Source organism: Lissotriton helveticus, chromosome 4_1 (assembly GCF_964261635.1).
Source record: "Lissotriton helveticus chromosome 4_1, aLisHel1.1, whole genome shotgun sequence".
In the NCBI taxonomy this organism is placed as follows: domain Eukaryota; kingdom Metazoa; phylum Chordata; class Amphibia; order Caudata; family Salamandridae; genus Lissotriton; species Lissotriton helveticus.
This window is the reverse complement of record NC_136063.1, coordinates 1,035,400,009-1,035,419,902: the sequence shown is the minus strand read 5'-3', so window position 1 is coordinate 1,035,419,902 and position 19,894 is coordinate 1,035,400,009.

Here is a 19,894-nt window from a genome sequence, read left to right as displayed (position 1 = left end):
TATGTCAGCTTGTGAGGAATTAAGGATAACTGTGTGTTCCTGTGTCCAATGTCTGATTGAAAAGTCAGGTCTTATTAAATCATATAAAGGTTTTACCTTATCTGCGTAATCCAAAATGTATGTTCTTCCAAAATTTAGAATCCTAAAATGGATTGTATGTTTTTCAGAGTTTTTGGAGGTTGGAACAGCGCACACTTTTCTAAAAAGTTAGCTGCTATGCTTTTTCCTTCACTTGATAAATCGTATCCCAGAAATAGGACATTGAATTTGTGATTTTTTAAAGTTGAACTTGTAGCCCTCAGAGGAGAATGCCAAAATTATGTTGCTCACTCTCGTCAAATGATCCATTAAATCACCATACGTCAGATGAATATCATTTACATGGGACAATGCCTCCTCATTAAAATTTTGAAGTAACTCTGTTACCCTGTCCGTGAACAACCCGGGGCTATTCCTACATCCTTGGGGCAGTTCACAGAATTGACTCTGAGAGCCTACAGCTGAGAATGCTGTCAAATATCTGCTTTCAGGCGCTGTATTTTGGCCAAAAAATCCATTTGAGATAATTAGTGTTGTTTTGTATTTTTTCTGCACAATGTTATTCATTAATGCAGCACTGTGTGCATTCTGTACTGCAAATGACTTTGTGCATGTGTTCAGATGTCTGTAGTCTAAGACTAGACTGTATGAATTATCAGGCTTTAATACGGTAAACAAAGGATCATTCATTGAAGAGGTGCAATTTCCTATTACACTTTTGTATTCAAGTTGATCTAAGATCTCCCTGGTCTGTATTTTAGCTTCTTGTTTTATTGGGTACTGTCTCTATGGTGCTGGAGTAGTTTTTACTGGGATTACATGGCGAGGTGACTCAGCATCCCACCCTACATGGTTGCAATATAATGCTGGAGCAAGTTCTACAGCTCACTCCTGCGTGTATGAATGTTTTAGTGATACCGGAACAAGGTCGGAAAAAGCCCGTAAAATTACTGTTTCTCCCCTTGGGCTATCCACAACAATCTAAGGCTGCCAATCTTTTTCAGACAAAAGAATGTCATAGCCATAAGTCATGTTCTCCAAAAAGAGACCTTTGCTTTTTCTGGGTTTGTCCCCCTCAATTTAGAGTGTTATTTCATATAACATGTGTGGGACACTTACCCTAATATCCGGAGTCTCCACCGTGATATGTTCATTCAACGCTGCTGTCACCAGAAATTCCATCAGGTTCTGGTGAGCTATTGTTACTTGTGCTGGGCTGTCTAGAATCGTCAGAGCACATTCACCATTCACCATTCAGCACTAAATGTCAGAGTATACACCAACGCGCTCTTTTAATGATGAAATGAATGAGGCCAAGGAAGGATTGTCAGATTATAAAAAATGGTAGACTGCAGATTGATCGTCATGAAAAAGAGAGGTGGAGATACGAGGAAGAGAAGGGGAGTTAAATAAGGAATGATTCACATCTAGTCCGGTATAAATTAGAGAGAAATGACTGTGAGAGAAGAAAAGGGTAAATTGTGAATTATGTTTTTAGCATATTTTTTTAGAAATACATTGGCGCGCCATGTGGGAAATGTTAGATTTGTCACGATGTGAAGATAATGAGCTTAATCATGCACATATGTTTTTGGGCGACACGTTTTGTTTGTAGCAAGTGAAAATTAACAATGGTATGAGATAACTTTAAATGATAAATAGTGACTGTTTTATTGTTTTATTTCCAGTGACCCCCGACGAAGGGCGCGTGCCGCCCGAAATGCATTGGGTCTTTTAATTAAATAAACGCTGCTTCATACGAATTCTGCAACAGTCGTGTTCTTTCAGAAGGTCCGGATGGACACAGTTTGAGCATCAGAAACTTGAAAAATTGGCATTTCTCATTCCGTGTGTGGATTGACATCACTGTTGATAAAAAGTGAAAAAGAGTTGAAAAGGATTGAATACAAAGAGTATTGTGATTGAAAAAAGTTGATAATACACGAGTGCCATGGGGGCATCGTTTAAGCTGTGCGATTGGCTGGGGTGAGATGTTCGCCCCAACTCTAAAAGTTATTCATACATTTTAGTGCCTCTTGGGCTGGGCACCATTCCAATCTGCACGCAATCTTGAAGTAACATTTGGATACATTTTGATGAGTAAGAGATATGAAGGTGTGCATCCTACCCATACTTTATCACATTCATACCTTTGCCCAGCATTGGGATTGCACCCGTTGATAAATAATGAAGGAAACTGGCAGTATTACAAAGGACAATGGACCAATCCACACGGACGGCAAAACATCGAGATTCGTCTTTGAAAGTGGACGTTTAAAGGACAAGGACATAAACTTTAAAACACATGTTACATGTGCACAAGCATTGAAATACCATTGTTAAATGATTATGGCTGCGCAGTAGTTTTGTATCAGTATCGCCACAAACAAGTAGGATTATGGGAAATTGAGTCCGTTCACATAGAAGTAATTAGTGAAGGAGGTCACGTTACCACGTAGGCGAGTGAATCATTGAGTCAGCCAATGGGATGGCAGCAGGGAAAACTGTGACTCTTCAAAGGTGGGAGGAAGAAAGGGTGTGTACCTTTCCTGTGTGAATGCAAGTCAAGACGTGAGATTTGAAACACTCTGAAGCAGGTACGTCTGTAATGGTGCTAGGGAAATGTTAGCTATGGGGTGAGAATGCAGTTAACGACCCAGCAAAGATATAAATAGCAGCACTAAATGTCAGAGTATACACCAACGCGCTCTTTTAATGATGAAATGAATGAGGCCAAGGAAGGATTGTCAGATTATAAAAAATGGTAGACTGCAGATTGATCGTCATGAAAAAGAGAGGTGGAGATACAGAAAGAGGAAGAGAAGGGGAGTTAAATAAGGAATGATTCACATCTAGTCCGGTATAAATTAGAGAGAAATGACTGTGAGAGAAGAAAAGGGTAAATTGTGAATTATGTTTTTAGCATATTTTTTTAGAAATACATTGGCGCACCATGTGGGAAATGTTAGATTTGTCATGATGTGAAGATAATGAGCTTAATCATGCACATATGTTTTTGGGCGACACGTTTTGTTTGTAGCTAGTGAAAATTAACAATGGTATGAGATAACTTTAAATGATAAATAGTGACTGTTTTATTGTTTTATTTCCAGTGACCCCCGACGAAGGGCGCGTGCCGCCCAAAATGTATTGGGCCTTTTAATTAAATAAACGCTGCTTCATACGAATTCTGCAACAGTCGTGTTCTTTCAGAAGGTCCGGATTGACACAGTTTGAGCATCAGAAACTTGAAAAATTGGCATTTCTCCTTCCGTGTGTGGATTGACATCACTGTTGATAAAAAGTGAAAAAGAGTTGAAAAGGATTGAATACAAGGAGTATTGTGATTGAAAAAAAGTTGATAATACACGAGTGCCATGGGGGCATCGCTTAAGCTGTGCGATTGGCTGGGGTGAGATGTTCGCCCCAACTCTAAAAGTTATTCTTACTTTAAGACTTGCCACTTTCTTCTTTTTGAATTGTGGTTTTGATCTTCGTTTATCTTCTTTTTTGATATTATAGTCTGAAGCGCGTTGCGTGTCCCTGGACTTTATACGCTCTTCTTGTCTGTGTTTTGAACGTCCTTCCCTCTGAGAGTTTTTTGATGAACCCTGAATTGAATGAGAGGAACGTGTATCAGTATCCTAATACCTGTCAGGCTTTTTAATGTTATCACAATTCGTATGGTTGAACATCCATTTGGAAGTCTCCTGTTGAGGAACCCACCCCATGATTGTGATCTATTCTCTCTACTCTTTTGATTTTTATTGTCCCATTTCTTTTTAGAAGAATCAGGTGCTTGCTTGGTGTCATCCTTTTCAGGCCAACCCATGTTTTGAGGTTTTGTTGCTCTAGCTTCCAAGTGATCTGTACCTGATTCGGCACATGTGTCTTTGATAATTTTAGGTAATTCACGCTACTGTTGTATAAGAGTAAAAACCCTCATTTGGCGTATTGCCAATGCTGCTGTCTCCCCTTTTATGTTTGAAAATATAGTAGTTGATACCTGGGCAAACGCTCCTATCAATTTCATCCCTAAGTTCAGAGCAGGTTCTGCTCCATACTCTTTCTGTATCTGTCTCAATACGTCTGGTATCACTGCTATTGAAGGGATCCCATGAGTTCTAGGATAGATGGCAGCAACAACTGTACCCTTTTTCCTTGAGGGTCTGTGTGTGAAAACACTGCCTCTACCTGTGTTATTTTTTTAGCTATCCAGAATGGCATTTGCTCATGTTTCATGGGCATTTTACCCATAACTGTGTTTAGTGTTTGTGGAGCTATTTTAATCGCAGACCCCTGAATTTGTCCTGCTGGTGTAGCCCTTGTTGACTGAAGTGTGAATGTTCTCATAACGAACTCTGTCAGATTTCTGTAACGTTTTATAATTTCTTTGTGTAGTGGAGGTAATTCTGCTACAGGCGATGTGTCAATGTCTGGATGCAGTATGTAAGCTCCGTTATTTAATTTTCAGTGTAAAAATGAAATGTGTTTGTGCGTGCATCTGCTGGTGGGAATTTGCCCATGAATAGAATACCTCTGGCCTGTATAACTCGTGTGCCTCAATCACAAAAGTTACTGTCCCACCTCTAGATGTGACTTAGTAGTGTATTAATTTTAAAGAAAGGGTAGTTCTGACATTTTCTGAAATATTTATGGCATCTTCCTGCACTTCTTCCCTTGCTGCATTCAGACATAATGCTGCTGCAGACTTTACTTCATCAGTCATTGTTGAAAGAGTTTCAAGGAAACTGAGATAAGGTTTTATGTACAATCGGGAACTGTTATCCTTCAAGCTTGATTAAAACCTACATCCAATACATAGGATACTTCCTACACAGCTGGGGCAGAATTTTGCCTTCCCACTCCAGACGTCTCTGTATAATTGTGAGTAGGGGTCTCTGTGATAGCGTGGCTGAACTGCTCAGATTGGACCTTTAAATAAGAACCAAACCAACGTTGGGCGCCATGTCGTGTAGTTCCTAAAAATCTATATTGGATCTGCGTATTTAGAGAACACAAACTGTGAGATTGGTGTTTAGGCTGATTCCAGACACACCCACTGGATATGTTTGCCTGTATACCAGCTAGCAGTGGCACAGTGCCACTATACACTCCTCTTACTAAGGAGCGAATCTTTTCTGGAAACTTTCGAACATTACAACCCAGCCCTCAAGGATCGTGGAAACAGTACAGTACTTTTTGCTCAGTCACTGGTGCTCACTTTGTCCCAGAGAGATACACAGAATAAACAGTGGAACGTTTCCAATAAGCATTTATTGAACCTGCGTAATTCTAGTGTAAAGTTGGTGTGCTGAAACAACCAAAAGACATACACAGATATAAAGTTTATAAGCACCAAGATAGTAAATGGATGATAGATTTCTACCATAGTGCTAAAACAATGAATATATGCAAGCATATAAATACATGACAGTAATAATGCATACTCCTGCGATGCAACCCTAAATAGATGTACCTTGCATGTATGTTGGTATAGATCCAAGAACCCCCCTAGGATGAGGCCAACCCCATTACCTGGTGCAAGAGAATGAAGGACCCTGTCTTGGTCTATCGAGATGGACACCTCGCGAGGGATGGCAGACCACAGCTTGCTGGAGTGTATGGGCCCGATTCACAGAACTAACTTAAGACAAAATCCTGAACTTACTACCATTTTGTAATTCACAGAAGGCACTTACTAATTTTTGTATTCACAGAAGGCACTTACTCATTTCAGTATTCACAGAAGTTAGGAGTCCTAACTTTAGGACTCCTTAATGCCTTCAGTGATTACCTAAAGTCTTAAAGTTAGGATTTTTCTCAGTTTAGGAGTAGAAAAGTTAGGACTCCTAACTTTAGGGCTCCTAAATGCCCTCTGTGAATACCTAAAGTCTTAAAGTTAGGATTTTTCTCAGTTTAGGAGTAGTAAAGTTAGGACTCTTAACTTTAGGACTCCTAAAATGAGAAAAACTAACTTCTGTGAATACTGAAATGAGTAAGTGTCTTCTGTGAATACCAAAATGAGTAAGTGCCTTCTGTGAATACCAAAATGGTAGTAAGTTTAGGATTTTGCCTTAAGTTAGTTCTTTGAATTGGGCCCTATGTGTGCAGGAACTTCAGAGTCTTGTGTCAGTGTGTCAGCATGGAAGTCTTTCTCCTCTGCCTGCCCCAGCAACGATATGGTGCATATATACCCAAGAGGTACCCTCAGGCATTCTACCTTTCTGTGTCATGTTGGCCAAAGATGACGAAAGAATTGACTCTTGAACAAAATTATTATGCAGAAGAGGAGAGAGATGATAGTCCCGCTGTGAATCTTAGAATCCTCATGCATAATGGGTGAGGCTAGTTTTGGTGGAAAACTACACAGTATTTATGCGGTAGCTAACTAGGTAAAAGGCTAGCACGCACACCTTTATGTAGTACAATGGTACCATTGATGTAGATGAAGGGGTAGGTGACTACCCAAGCGTATATTGAGATACCCTACAGAATATAACAGGAGATGGGCAGAGCAGTTTGTGAAGCAGTCACAGTCATGGGTATTGCATTTGTTTTTTCTTTAACGACAACCATATGATGGGGAATATTGGCTTCTCCACATGTGTGAGGCCACAGAGCATAGCAGCCATGAGTTATTACTGCAGCTGCCCATGCAAAAGCTGCTCTTCATTTTAAGCACAAAGCTGCACTATCTCTAATAGTCAGACAAAGCCCCAGGATTTTAACAAAGCTTTCTTACTGTGCAGCAGCAGGATGAGCATTTCATCTGCTGTGCCCTTCCTTTTCTTCATAGTCGGAGGCTATGGTGGGCAGTGGCCAGTTGACTTACCATTACCAGCTGCAGCTCTGTGCTTCAGATGCTGTACAAACAGGTGTATGCCTTACTCTCCGTGATTACCAGCCCAGCCCCTGCAAAGTCTTCTGCTCTGGAAATACAGCTCCATCCCTGCACCCTATACTTGACTGAGTCTTTCATTACAGTGAGCATGTACAGGCGCCATTTTGAAATGGTTTAGAAAGCACGTAAACAGTGTTTTTCTTTTGAAACCGGAAATGTTTGTTTTGGTGGGTTACTATCAAGCTTTTTCGGTTTGACTCGAAAAAGCTTGAAAGCCTGACAATAACAAAGGAGCAGAAACACTGGGAGATGCACTCTCCCTGCACTCAGTTTATATAGCCCCAAACTCTCAACTGCCCATAATTCAGAAGTGTCTGTCAAGCTAATCTCCAGGGTCCCACTCTTTATGTTCTCCATAGATGCCAACCCTAATATCTTCCAAACTTGAACGAGGGATTGAAGCCTGGATGCCTGAGTATGGGCACTTCATTAGTAAGACTTTTCCCACTAAATTTGACAAAGAAGCTAATTCAGTGTCTAAATGAATTTGTGTCCTTGGTTTCCTTAAAAAAATGAAAAATCTAGTGTTTTCTACATTTGGAATCATAGTAAATAGAAAGCTTTTGTTCAACTCAAAGGACCTGAATGTGAACTGGCTAGTCTCTGTTGCAAATGAGGCAAACTAATAAAGCCTTAAGACTGAGCAGCGCAAAATCTCAATTTTATCCAAATAGTTTAAAAAACATTCACTTTCATTCAGAGGTTTTTAGCAGCCCACCGACACTTGGAGAATAGGTCATCCAGTTTTCTAAATAAAATGCATTGGACAAAAAACGGGATATCTTCATAAATAGATTTTTAAGCTTTTTAATAAGAGCATTGCAATTTAAATCAAACAGCACACCCAGGTCTTCGGAGTACCTCACTCCTAAGTATTTATTTAGGTAGGGAGTTATAATTTATAATTTATGAAGGGCAGTGCCAACATCTGTTTCAGTTGCCGTTGCACCAAACATGGGGAGGCCACATTAGCTTAATTAAATAAGTATAAACATCTTAATATAAACATCTTAAAAAGAGTTCCCCATCGCCTTCACAGAAGGAGGTTAAGGTAATAAATAGATCCAAAATAAGTGTTTATTCTTGTCTGTTTTGATTTGCTGAGGAACCCCTCCACTTTTTCTTTGTCCCCATTGACCCTAGAACCATAAAGGCTGCCATTCATGATTTTCAAATAGTGATAGTGATCTTTGACTGTTTACTCTTTTCCACCTTTCTAAAGAATCTGGTGTGTTTAATTTTAAAACAAAGTTGCTCAAAAGAAATGTAACTCCTGTATTCTAGCGTAATACGAGCTTGATTCTTATGATGGAGGGTGTTCAGAGAAATGAAAGTCCCTTTAATGGAGACTTGCATGCTTCCAAAGTCCTTGAGGGACCTCCAAACCCTTCATGCACAAAAATAGGGTCTTTGATTTCAGATCTAATTTTATAGGTGTATTCTTGTGCTGTAAGCATTGTTTTAGCTAATATCCATTTTTTGTTTTGGGGCATATATCTACACTGCTTCTTGGACGTGAGGATGTAAACTAAACTCAAATAAAAAAATCAAAATCTCCTCTCAATATTACAAATCCTACAATTACAGGTGGCTCCTCCATTATGACAGAGGAGCATCGCCCTACTGCTTTCAAGCAGTGCACAAAACGAAAACATAAAATGATATTAACTTTCAGTTATTATAATTTCATGTTTCCCGTTACTTTGCGTGCAGGCAGGTCGGTGGGCTGATCTGCTCTGCTCACGGAGCAGGGCAGGAGTGGTTTGCCCCCTCCGAAGTGTGCAGTGCATGTTTGGTCGGCCCTCTCGGGCCACCCAAACCAGTCATGCACACTTTCCCCCTTCTCCATTTAGACTACATTACAGCCTGCATGGAGAACAGGGCCACCCCAAAAGCCCCTGGCTGAGCGTCATGTCATGACTGATCATAACGCTGCACTGCAGCATTGTGATAGGCTGAGGGGAGGGAGCCTGGCTGCCTGCTTCTTGTTCCAGAAGTTGGAAGCAGGTGAGCAGGAGCAGGGAAGACGTGGGACCAACGGAAAAGTATGTTATTTAAAAAAAATAATTTGGTTGAGCTCCCTTCTGAGACAGCTGCTTCCGTAAACCCTGCAATGGCTAGAAATCGTTGTCTATATGGCCATAATATGAAACCACATTTATTAACTGTATGCCAAAGCACAGTCAAACTTAAACCTAGTGGCATTGTGAATCAGTAACAGGCAGTGTATATGTTATCAATAAATATTTCTTTTATGCCATTTTCACACCTCGATTAACTAGATTGGCAGAAGTGAAAAATATTAAGTTTTAAAAAAATAGTAATTTTATTTTAGAATTCATGAAATTGATGAGACTTGTATGTGGTTTAGCTCCATCTTTGGGAGATGAAAATAGAACCTGTTTTACTCTGATTTATGTGATCTGCAGGGGCATCAGGAATGATGTAAGTAGCAATTAAATGATTAACCAAATCAGAAAAACACTCATTCCATACCCCTTCTTTTCTCACAAATCTTAAATTGGAATGCCAAGCCTAATTTTCTAGCTACTCTTGTTTTACCTTTAGGGCTGTAAACTCTTTAGTAATGGCTTAAGTTTGGGCCCACTGAGTTTGAATGTCTTCGGATTCTATGATTACATTTTTCCATTTCCAAATGAATGTGGTAAATATCTCACACTTCGTGCTGGTGCTCTCAAACTTGCATAGATTGCAGAGATTTTACCTCATGGACACCCTCCAAGAATTGTTGCAACAGCATATATGTATATACATATATTTAGAATACATCCTTACTTTGAAAATGTACCTCATGGTGGCTGAGCTCATTGATGATGGAGCGGAAGTTCGTAATTCATTTTATTCATTTTTAGAGAGGGGTGCATCACAATCACATATAGAGAGGACCCACATATAATCCTGTATTGTGTAAATGTGAGTGTTAGAATTGCAAACTGTGTTATTGTATCTACGTGAAATAGTTTAGGCTACTGACAAGTAGTATGAGAAGTTTATGTAGGAAATAAATGTGACTAGCGGAAGAGGCTAACATGAAGTAACTGTGTTGTGAAGTTGACAGTACTCATATACTCAATGTGTTTAAAAATCATATTTTTTAATCTTTGTTAAAGGTGTTAGTCAAAATGTAAATTAGTTATGCAAACTCATAATGTTCAAGTGATGTGTTCTTATGTTAGCTAAAGCTGTAGGTCTGAAATGCAAACCCGTGACAAACTCTCGTTTTAGAATCAATATTTAGAATTTCATGTGTAATGTGGAAGCAGTTATTTCTCACGTTTTGCATTGAAGGTGGAGAAACATTCTTTTATGCAAATTAATGTTTTTGTTTCAGTATCTAGGCAGGGAAAGTAGAAGTTACAATTAGATGGCTTGCAGGTGATAAGGGGAAGAAGTCGGTTTCACAAAAGAGAAGACATGGGAACCACGGAGGGATTGTTGCAAAGGGTGCACATTGAGAACACCATGGAAAAGTACGCTTATGACTGTATCCATTGTGGAGTACGTGCAAGGAGTGCATTATGGGAACCATACCTGCCGATAACTAGTTGTTGAAAGTAGGGCTAGTGTCCACTTTTCTTTCTTGCCTTGAAGAGGGAGCATCTCAGAGCGAGCCCTTTCTCTAGCAATAGTAACTTTATGCTTCTTGACCCATATCAACGGTGAAGCGACTTCTTAGGAAGATTCTACAACTGACACCTTTTTGGCTTATTCAAAATGCTTCCTCCTTAACATAGGGATGTCACTTTAGTGATAGAGTATGGATAGATTTAAATGCTCTCCATTCACCAACCCTTGATGCAGGGAAATTTGGACTCTTGCTTTATGAATATTTGTATCCTCCTTCTCGAAGCAATAGTGTTGCACCACTTGCACTGAGGGTGTAAACTTGGCTTTATTTTGTTTCCTTTGTATTTTTATACCCTTGTAAGTCTATGTTCAATTCTTTTTGGTTTCGTACTAAATCTAACTAGCCTTCCTTAATTGTCCTTTGGTTATTATATCTCCAGATGAGTTATTTCTAAATTGATTGTGAATTAATGACTGTTCTCCCCTTCACACGACCATGCTGCTTAAAAGATCCGTCGGAGTGTGTCTCCAGAAAATTCCAGAACAAATCAAAACCGCCCAATTATTGTCATATTGCCTACTTTATGCTCAGGTCCCGGAAAAATGACCTGGCTCTCTCGCATTGGTTATTCTTCCTCCCATATAGTCTTTGTTGGCACCATTCATCTGTTGATGGAAAACAATAGCTGTTCTCATGTCAGGCCTTCAAGATTGGTTGTGCAGGTTCCGGTAGTAAAGTACCTGCTTGAGCTGTCTGACTGTAACTTGTTTCCTCTTTTGGACATCAAGGGGTAGAATTACTTGAAGAGTGTACCTTCACTGACATATGGGACACTTGGTTCGGGCAGAAAATTACAAACAGGCACTGAATCTGGATGTCTGCTAGCGCTCGATGCTCTGTGCTAGCAATGTTCATTTTGATAGTTTAGAAACACACAAGATGTTAACTTGTGCACCTTTTATATGTTTGTTATACTGTGCATACTATTTTACACGGACAACTTTCCCACTTAAATTAATAATAAAGTAAAACACAAAAATGTTGAATATGTGAGGAAGACTCACTGGTTCCCCCAGGCCTTTTGTGACTTGATCCGATCATTTCTTGGCTCTGTTTCAGTTGCTGATGATAAATCTCAGTTCAACACCTGTTTATGTGTAGGGCAAGAAGAGTCAGACATGAACTTGGTTAAGTGTTGGGTAGGATGTGTACTTAGGGGGACCCGTCGCAATGGTAAAAATGCATACATTGCATTTGTATGCAGAAAGCGGCAGGCACCGTGCGGTGCCCGCCGATTTCTGCATACAAATGCAGGGGGGTACCATAGGTACCCCCCATGTGCACCCCCCACCCCCCTTCACCCAGGGGGCCCGCAACGGGCCCCCGCAGTGAAGTTCCACATACTTTTCCACGGCGGAAGACCCGCCGCGGAAAAGCATTTTTTAAAGCCCATCCTAATATGGCTGGCGGTGTCTGAGAGACACCGCCACCATATTAGAGCTTTTCCGCTGTGGTTGTAATCCAACCGCGGCGGAAAAGCTGCGGACGGAAACCAGGACCCACCAGCCATCCTAATGTGGCGGTGGGTCTTTGGTGGGTCCGCAGCAGTTTTTCCGCATCCTCCGGGCCGGCGGTGGCTTCCGCCGGCCCGGAGAATGCGCAAAAACCGCAATCGTAATAGGCCCCTTAATTTTGTTTCCCTGACTCTATCTACATCTATATTGACTCGACGCACCATCTGTCACTCGCGTTCCCTTTCGCTTCCTCCTCCTCCCTCTGCTCTCTTAACTACATTTTAGAACTCTTGGCTCAGAAATCTCTGCCTACAGTCCCTTAGGACAATGAGAAAAAATCAGGTGAAGAGTGCAATACTGCCCTGAACCACGTAGACATGTGGCAACTCTCTGAAAACACAAACATATTTTCATTACAACATTTTCATTAACAATCCGACTCAAAACAAATGCTACCTCTTATCTGATCCAGACAACAGAAGACGGAGACCAAATTCGTAATGCTGATACAACTTAACGAGTCCTGAATATGCTCCGGAAAAAAAATAAACAAGAGTCATGGTTATTTGCACTGTAACAACAAACTACATGCAAGAAGTGCCTCGTGTTTTGAAAATCTTGTTTCGCTAACCCTTGCCATTGATCTCATTTTTCAGCAGGTGAATCCTGTGCCTATTGAAATTGCTTTTATGTAAATGTGCTCTCTGCTACTTCCAGAGTAGAAGGCAGCAGCTCATGCAAAACTAGATAAAATTACAATTTCATAGCTCAATTAAGCGCGTAACACTCTAAGTACTCGCTTGAAAACAGCTTAATATGATTAGCCAAAACCGAATGTTAAACCATAAAATACCATGGTCCGTCTGTGTTTTACATGGTTCTCAATCGCTTTTGAAAATTGGGTTAATCTGCTGTACCAATAGAGGCATAATGAGTTAATGTTGTGTGTAAGGATTTCAGTAAAGTCGCAAATTACTATTTTGTGCATATAATTCGAAATGTTTAACCTTTATTACATTGCTACAGAAAAGAAACAACCACATTCATTCGACATGCTTTATTTATATGCTGATTAGCCACCTATGTGCACATACAAGCCAAACCAGCCTTGTAATCTTCTGAAGTCAGGGTATTGAGTGCCATTAAACTGGATTATACGCATATTTTCTCTTGACAGTGCTTAGGAATGGCAGACGTGGTATGACGTGGTGCATAAAAACAAATCCTTACTTCGTAGCAGGGATTATTGTACTAGAATTAGTAGTTGTGGCAGTTAGAGTAGTAGCAGTAATGCAGTTCCATGTCTTTGAAACCGAAAATGTTGTAACATTTTGGAAACATTGAAAAATGGTTTGGGAGAATATAATGAGTGAATGTTAGAAAGTTTTTAATGCCATGCTAGTGGACAGGATGAGACTGGCACCTTACCATCTTGAAGTGGTTTCAATGTTTTATTTTGTTAGCTTCTTGGCCTTTACAATTGTGGTACTGCTTGAAATTAACTTACTGTTCTGTGGTGAATTGATCTATAACAACAAGCATCTGAGCAAAGTTTCCCTTAGAGCTGTGTTGAAACCTAACAAGGGTTTGGTCAAATCAATAATTCACTTTTTGACACATGTGCCAATTTCATTACAAGACAGGAGGCTAACATTATGCATTAATCCTTTTAATGCAGCTCACACAGCCGCCTACATCACAAAGGTTTAGAATAATAACAAGGTGACATCACAGTATCTATAAGAGGCGTGTGCCAGGAGAGATCAGCCTCTTTTAAATGCGGCTCACAACAGATAAGTAGCCTCTCTACTCTCTCCTTTATTTTGTATGATTATTGAATTATCGAATTTGTTCATATATTGTATGATTTATTGAATTATTGAATTCGTTCACTGTTACCTGATACTACTGCCTTATGACTTTTCATGACTAAAGTTTTCCCCATGTACTACCTTTAAGACAGCTCCCATCCTGTCCTTTCACCCCTTCTCGTTCCCTGACTTCCAATGTATGGTTGTCGCTTTCTTCCCCCTCCCCTCTCCTCACCCTCTGACTCCACGGCGAGTGCGTGGGATGTTATTCAATCGCGACCTCGGCCTTAGCGCCTCGTTCTCGACGGCCTCAGCGCCTCTCCGTTCTCTACTCCTTTACCCCGTCACGACTCTGCCCGCAATATGTATTGTTTTGAAGGATTCCCCTTCTCTGTTATAGACCCCCCTTCCCAGCGCGAGCCGCTCCAGAGCCGCTCCGATCCTCCGACGCGGTGCAGAGGAATGCACCCTGGCAACGGCGACGCAACGCGGTATGCCTCCTAGGGTGCTTTCCTCTCTCTCTCCCATCAGCTGCTCGAGCGCGTCAGTTACCTTGCCGGTTGCGCTACGATCTCCCTGGGATATTTAGCTGAGAGTCCTTGAGCCCCTCCGTTTTAAAAAAACGATAAATAGGCTTAATTCCACACTGGCTTTCAGATTATAAGGTTCTAAGTAAAAAAAAAAAAAAAACGGGAAGGAATAAGTATTTTGAAGGCATTGTGTACCTACCCTACTTCAACCTGCCTATAGCTCATATGCAAACGCTCCCTTTAGCCTAACTAAGCCTCATACCAATATATTTAAAACATATCTGCCTATAGGTTTAATACTAATTTAACTTACTTACCTACTATGTCTGACCTAGAATCAGACGATGCAGTGGCTAGCTCCCCTAACCACAATAGCGACGCCTTTAAAACCTTCCTACAGAGGGAGATGAGGACCTGTATGCTGGATACATTCAGGGAGGTCATATCCAATAAAAGATCACTTTTGCCTGACCCTCCATGTGATTCTAATTACTCTAAGCCCCAAAAGAAATCCAGACACTGCCCTAGCACTGATGGAGGTCGTGACACCTCGCACATCATGGGAGGTCCAAGCACCTCACAAGGTTTGGGAGGCCCTAGCGCCTCAAAAGGCAAGGTTGCCCCTCGCGGCACACTTGGGTTGGGTGTCCCTAGCGGCACAACTTTGACAGGTGTCCTAAGCGGCACATATACTGACAGTGCTCGTGTGGATCCTAGTTCTGATGAAGACGAGTTCTTCAACGAACCAGACGATGAGTTCGTGCTCGACCTCGATGAGGGAGACTTGGGCGACTTGGATCTCAACACATTTTCAGAGGCAGATTCCTCACCCTCTTCAAAGGACGCGGTCCTTGACCCCCTAGGTGGAGAAATGTTCTCCCCAACCAACATATCTCACCCCAACAGCTCTAGATGGTATCCACATGACCATGTTGCAAAGTTCGTAACTAAATGGCTCAGAAACTCTCTCGAGCTACACTCTCGCAACACTATGAGGTCTGAATGCCCCAGGCCTTACATTGAGGACAAGGTATGCCAAACCCCCAACCTAGACCCTGACCTTATAAAGTTCCTATTCAAATTAGGGAAGGACCCCAGGAGGGGCCTTGAAAGAGCTCTTAAAGCCTGCCAGGATCGCCTCCTCGACCTTTTAGGCCCCCTTACTAAAATTCTCGACCTAGCTGAAGAATCCCACATCTCCAACACTCCCCTGGATACTAACCTAATCAGGGGATGGAGCCAAAGGGCAATTGTACTTCTGGGTAACGCAAATTCCTCACTTAACATCGAAAGAAGGAGGACCGTCCTCAATAGAATAAACCCCAAACTCGGCGATCTCGCAGAGAAGGAGCCTTCCTCTAAGCCTAATGGCCTCCTCTTTGGAGAGGATATGATTAAAACGCTGGGTAAATATGTCGCGACCTTTACCGCTCTGGACAGAGCACAATCTAATATGAAAAGGGTTTTCCCTACAAACCTTTTTGGCCGGGCCGGAAGAAGGGGCCGCTCTTCCGGACGTGGACATTTTCGGCCCTTCTCATCTGGAAGAGGAAGGGGTTCGAGCGGCAGAGGCTTCTACCCCTCCAACAATAGGCAATACTACCCGCCTAGAGGAAGAGGTTCCCGAGGAAGAGGCTTCCCCCCCCGTGGTGCCTCCAACAACGCTACCCAAGGTAAGTGCTCCTCTTCCTTCTTCCCCTCCCAAGGTCGGGGGCAGGCTCAAACATTTCCTTCACGTTTGGAAATCCCTAACGCAAGACCCCTGGGTTCTAGAAACAGTTCAAGGGTTCAAAATAGAATTCCTAGAGATCCCATATCAATACGTCACTCCGAACCCTCTGGTTCTTCCTCCAGAACACCTGCAAATCGTCAAAGAAGAGGTCTCTTCTATGTTAAAGAAGGGTGCCATAATAGAGGTACCTTGGTCTCAGAAAAACTTCGTAAGCACCCTCTTCCTTGTCGAGAAGAAGGACAAGGGTTGGCGCCCAGTAATAAACCTTCGGGAGGTAAACAAATACCTCGTCTATCGACACTTCAAGATGGAGGGCATCCATCTTCTCAGGGATCTCCTCCTTCAAGGAGACTGGTTAGTCAAATTGGACTTAAAGGATGCCTATTTCACCATACCCATGGCTGCAGAACATCAACCCTTTCTCCAATTCATCTGGGACAATCGCCTTTTTCAGTTTCAGGCCCTTCCTTTCGGCCTTTCATCCGCACCTTGGTGTTTCACCAAGGTCATGAGAACGATCGTCTCCACCCTAAGAACCAGAGGTATCCGTCTCATTATTTACTTAGACGACATCCTCATCATGTCCCAATCCCATTCGCAGTTACTAAAAGATCTCCAGGCCTCCATGAATCTCATAGAGGACCTCGGATTCATTATAAACAGGGAAAAGTCCATTCTTTCACCCTCCACTTCTCTGGAGTTCCTAGGCTTCACTGTGGACACCTCCAGCTGTCTCCTCCTACTCCCAAAAAAGAAGATTGCCAAAATCCGCAAGGAAATCAGATTCGTCCTGAGACAACAATCTCTCTCCCTCCGAGAACTGGCCAGACTTCTTGGTCTCCTCTCTTCCTCGATCCAAGCTATCTTCCCAGGCCCGCTGAACTACCGTGCCCTTCAGAGAGTGAAAGCCAATGCTCTCAGATCCGGCCTCTGGTACGGAGACCATGTCTCCCTGGACGAACAAGCCAGACTAGAACTTTCTTGGTGGCTGGACAATTTGGATGCGTGGAACGGAAGGGCTATCTTCGGTTCAACTCCGGATTTCGTTCTAGAGTCAGACGCCAGCCTTCACGGCTGGGGAGCACGCCTCCTCGACCAGGACACCGGTGGTGTCTGGACCCCCTCAGAATCTTCTCACCATATAAATTTCTTAGAGCTGACAGCTGGACTCTACGCTCTGATGAGTTTCAGACACTCTCTCCAGGGCAGATCCGTTCTCCTGAAAATGGACAACATCTCTGCAGTCTCTTATATCAATCGTCTCGGTGGCACGAGGTCTGCCGACCTATCAGACCTGGCCAAGAAACTTTGGATGTTCTGCCTAGAACACAAAATCTCCCTGAGGGCAGAATATCTCCCAGGGAAATCCAATATTTCAGCAGACTGGAACTCGAGGTTCCTTCTAGACTTCAGCGATTGGAAACTCGATACCTCTGTTTTCAACTCCCTTTTCCACTTCTGGGGTCCCTTCAACGTGGACCTCTTCGCAAGCCGGTTGACCTTTCAACTCCCCCAATACTTCAGCTGGATGCCAGACCCGGGTGCTCTGGCTGTGAACGCCTTCCTCCAGCCCTGGGCCCCCCTCTGCCCTTACGCCTTTCCCCCCTTTGCGATGATCCAAAGGGTTCTGCAGAAGGTGAGACAGGAACAATGCTCCTTGGTCCTGATAACCCCCTTCTGGCCGTCTCAAGCATGGTTCCCCACTGCTCTGGAACTTTCTTGCGACGTTCCCTTCCTGATTCCGGCTACTCAGGGACTCCTCCTAAACGCAAGCGGAGAAGATCACCACCTGGTTCTCTCAGGGAACCTGAACCTTCTTGCCTGGAAAGTGTCAGGCAATCTAACCAATTGTCTGGACTTTCGTCTTCGGCTCTCACCCTCCTTGGAGAATCTTGGGCACCTGGAACACACTACAGATATAATAACATCTGGAAGAAATGGTCTAGTTGGTGCTTGGAAAGGGACTTGGATCCCGTGGAAGCTCCTATCCCCAGTATAGTCAATTTTCTGGTGGAACTCTTCGACAGTGGTCTCTCCTATAGATCTATTAACTGTTTTAGATCTGCAATTTCAGCTGGACACTCTCTTGTCAATCATAAGACGGTAGGTAAAAATGTTATTCTTTGTAGAGTTCTTAAAAGTATCAGACTTAAGAGACCTCCTAGACCTAAATATCAATCTGTTTGGGATGTCAAACTTTTGCTTGACCTTTTTTCCTCCTGGCCTGATAACTCTTTTCTTAATAGGAAATGTCTTTCTATTAAACTTGCCACTCTCTTGTGCCTGATTTCTTGTCGCAGGGTTTCCGATGTCAAAGCCTTGGATATTTCTTATAGATGTTATGACATGTTTGGTGTTAAATTCGAGATTCATAGGAGAACCAAGACTATGTCTGATTTCATTTCCTACCCTCGTTTTGATTTCTGCAAAAAACTTTGTGTTGTTAACTGCATGAAAGAATATGACTCTAGAATGAAGGACCTTCGTCCACCTGATGCGAATCAGCTTCTTATCTCCTACGTCAAACCTTTTAAACCCATTTCATCTTGCTCCATTGCTAGATGGGTTAAGTTGGCCATGAGCCTTGCTGGTATTGACCTTTCTAAATTCCAAGCTCACTCCCTAAGGAGCGCTATGTCCAGCAAGTCCTTTTGGTCTGGTGGTAAGTTGAATGTAATTCTAAACTGTGCTGACTGGTCTAATGCTTCTACCTTTGCACACCATTACTGCAAACCCATAGAACACGTCTCAGATGCTGTTCTTCAGGGCTACCAACATGCATAATGTAGCCTCCTGTCTTGTAATGAAATTGCGATTCTCCTATTAACATGACCAGAGAATCTGGATTTCATTAAAGACACGGAGGCTAACATTATCCCTCCCGTCCCTCCCTTGAGGGATATGGAGAATTGACTTGTTTTATTTTGTCTTTATTGATTCATGCCTTCTAACCTCATGCTTTCCTTGTTACTGCTTCTGAAGGTTACCTTGTGTCCTTTTTGACTCCCTCTATTTTCTTTCAGACAATTCTAATTGATGAATCTCCAAGGATTCTCCAGGTCTCTCCAGGGATCTTCCAAGTTTCTTCATTACCTCCTTCAAGTTCCGAGATGCATTCTTCGTTCCTTCTGTCGTTCAAGGCATTTAAAAGAGGCTGATCTCTCCTGGCACACGCCTCTTATAGATACTGTGATGTCACCTTGTTATTATTCTAAACCTTTGTGATGTAGGCGGCTGTGTGAGCTGCATTAAAAGGATTAATGCATAATGTTAGCCTCCGTGTCTTTAATGAAATCCAGATTCTCTGGTCATGTTAATAGGAGAATCGCAATTGTTCATACTAAATGGCTATAGATAAAGGAGAAAATGCCATTACTCAATGTTTTGCACATTTTACAGTTTATTTCGTGAAACTCACAGTTTATCATCTAATGAGGGTCATTTAGTACCCACCACTAAAGATGCACAGCAGAAAACATCACATCAGACGTGAACTTGTCCATGATAAATGGTAGGCCCCATCCAGTAAGCCTCCAAGGAGACCAGTTGCATATTCAGGTCTGTAAGATACCGCCTTGCTGTACATTGTACTAAATTGAAGTACACTATGTAGAGAGTGCAAGATATTCCAGAGGAAAGTAGATAATACGAATTCTCTTTTTGTGGTAGTGTAGGCGAGCAATTAGGCTTATCAGGGGACAGTGTTAAGTATTGTTTGCACTCATAGAGGCAATCAGTGAGACACACACTAAAGAATAAATCTGAGACCAATGTG